This window comes from Durio zibethinus, unplaced genomic scaffold (genome assembly GCF_047325235.1).
Source record: "Durio zibethinus cultivar Kanyao isolate XHJ-2024 unplaced genomic scaffold, ASM4732523v1 HiC_scaffold_3, whole genome shotgun sequence".
Taxonomy (NCBI): domain Eukaryota; kingdom Viridiplantae; phylum Streptophyta; class Magnoliopsida; order Malvales; family Malvaceae; genus Durio; species Durio zibethinus.
The window spans coordinates 3,215,130-3,218,201 of record NW_028323044.1 but is presented as its reverse complement, the minus strand read 5'-3'; positions in this window follow the sequence as shown (position 1 = coordinate 3,218,201).

The following is a 3,072-nucleotide window of genomic DNA, read 5'->3' as shown; positions in this document are numbered from 1 at the left end:
TCCGCCGCGTGCACGGGCTGGAGCTCGGCTCCCTTTTTTTGCATGCAAGCCAACCGATCGAGGCCATGGGCGCCTGCCGGTCACCGGAGCAACCAGTCGCCGGACAAAAATCGCCGGAAGGCATGCACGCCCTGTATTTCGTTCGAGGGACGTTGGCCGGGGTGCACGCAATGGGAGGCCCATCGCGCACACCTACTCCCCCCGTGGGGGGGGGAGAGGGGGTGCCGGACCACCACCCCCTAAAGAGCATTAGAGATTTTACAGATATGCTACCAGTAGACGTTAAAATGTCTGAAACGGGGACACTTTTTCCAAACAAGCAAATCCCACACCGAGGGTGCGCAGGTGCCGATGGTGGTCGAGGCATGTGCCCGCAACAAGGGCCAACGTGAGCCGATGGTGGTCGAGGCAACCGCCCGCACCAGCTCGAGGCATGTGCCCACACCAAGGCCCGGCATGTATCGATGGTGTTCGACGTAGGGGCAATCTTCTGCTGATGGTGGTCGAGGCAAGAGCCCGCACCAAGGGCCAGCGTGTGCCCATGGTGCTCGAGGCAACCGTCCGCACCAGGGCCCAGCGTGTGCCGATGGTGGTCGAGGCAACCGCCCGCACCAGGGCCCAGCGTGTGCCGATGGTGCTCGAGGCAACCGCCCGCACCAAGGGCCGGCTTGTGCCGATGGTGTTCGAGGCAACCGCCCGCACCAGGGCCCAGCGTGTGCCGATGGTGGTCGAGGCAACCGCCAGCACCAGGGCCCAGCGTGTGCCGATGGTGGTCGAGGCAACCGCCCGCACCAGGGCCCAGCGTGTGCCGATGGTGGTCGAGGCAACCGCCCGCACCAGGGCCCAGCGTGTGCCGATGGTGGTCGAGGCAAGCGCCCTCACCAGGGCCCAGCGTGTGCCGATGGTGGTCGAGGCAAGCGCCCGCACCAAGGCCGAGCGTGTGCCGATGGTGGTCGAGGCAAGCGCCCGCACCAGGGCGCAGCGTGTGCCGATGGTGGTCGAGGCAAGCGCCCTCACCAAGGCCGAGCGTGTGCCGATGGTGGTCGAGGCAACCGGCCGCACCAAGGGCCGGCGTGTGCCGATGGTGTTCGAGGCAACCGCCCGCACCAGGGCCCAGCGTGTGCCGATGGTGGTCGAGCCAGGAGCCCGCACCAAGGGCCGGCTTGTGTCGATGGTGTTCGGGGCAACCGCCCGTACCAGGGCCCAGCGTGTGCCGATGGTGCTGGGGGCAAGCGCCCGCCCCAGGGCCCAGCGTGTGCCGATGGTTATCGGGGCAACCGGCCGCACCAGGGCCCAGGGTCTCCCGATGGTGCTCGAGGCAACCGCCCGCACCAAGGCTCAGCATGTGCCGATTGTGATCGAGGCAACAACCCACACCAGGGCCCAGCTTGTGCCGATGGCGGTCGAGGCAAGTGCCCGTACCGAAGGGCAGCCTATGCCGATGATGGTCGATGCATGTGCCATCACCATGCGTCATCATGTGCCATTGATGGTCGAGGCCTTGGCCGAAGTTCGATTTTGAGCCACGGTGCCCATGCTTGGCTCCAGCATGTGCTGGTGCCGCATTTTTTTCACTCGGGACAGCATCGCCGGAGCATCGCCGGAGTACCGCCGGAGAACCTGACCGGCGGCATTGGGGTTCCGGCGATTGGGAGGGGGGCCGGGGGGGTGTGCGCACATGATGTGCGATGGGTGCTGGTACTTGGCCTTGTGTTGGCCCCCTATCCCTCATCAAACCTCTGAGAATTCACACGCCCTTAAAGAGCATTTGAGATTTTACAGGTTTGCTACCAGTAGCCGTTAAAGTGTCTGAAATGGGGACACTTTTTTCAAACGGTCACAAAATCTTCTCTACTTCGAGTTTTTAGCTGAATTTTTTTGTGCATGCCAACAAAAATAGAAGGATCATGCCTACAAAATTTGGGGCCAAAAATCCTTATAAAAAAATTTTAAAAATTCCCGAACCGCAAAAAGTTTCGAAAATCGTGAAAAATAGAAAACGAGTCATCTTCCAACGAAACTTCACGTGAAGGCTTAGGGGACCATTGTATGAATTTACAAGCCATAAAAATGGCATTGGCACGGCAGAAATTTGAAGATGTGCCTAAACCCACCAGGGCCCAGCGTGTGCCGATGGTGCTCGAGGCAACCGCCCGCACCAGGGCCCAGCGTGTGCCGATGGTGGTCGAGGCAACCGCCCGCACCAGGGCCGATAGTGTGCCGATGGTGCTCGAGGCAACCTGTCGCACCAGGGCCCAGCGTGTGCCGATGGTGATCGAGGTAACCTGCCGCACCAGGGCCCAGCGTGTGCCGATGGTGGTCGAGGCAAGTTCCCGCACCAGCGCCCAGCGTGTGCCGATGGTGCTCGAGGCAACCTGCCGCACCAGGGCCCAGCGTCTGCCGATGGTGCTCGAGGCAACCTGCCGCACCAGGGCCCAGCGTCTGCCGATGGTGCTCGAGGCAAGCGCCCGCACCAGGGCCCAGCGTGTGCCGATGGTGGTCGAGGCAAGCGCCCGCACCAGGGCCCAGCGTGTGCCGATGGTGCTCGAGGCAACCTGCCGCACCAGGGCCCAGCGTGTGCCGATGGTGCTCGAGGCAACCGACCGCACCAGGGCCGAGCGTGTGCCGATGGTGGTCGAGGCAAGCGCCCGCACCAGGGCCCAGCGTGTGCCGATGGTGGTCGAGGCAACCTGCCGCACCAGGGCCCAGCGTGTGCCGATGGTGCTCGAGGCAACCGACCGCACCAGGGCCGAGCGTGTGCCGATGGTGCTCGAGGCAAGCGCCCGCACCAGGGCCCAGCGTGTGCCGATGGTGCTCGAGGCAACCTGCCGCACCAGGGCCCAGCGTGTGCCGATGGTGCTCGAGGCAACCTGCCGCACCAGGGCCCAGCGTGTGCCGATGGTGGTCGAGGCAAGCGCCCGCACCAGGGCCCAGCGTGTGCCGATGGTGGTCGAGGCAAGCGCCCGCACCAGGGCCCAGCGTGTGCCGATGGTGGTCGAGGCAACCGCCCGCACCAGGGCCCAGCGTGTGCCGATGGTGGTCGAGGCAACCTGCCGCACCAGGGCGGAGCGT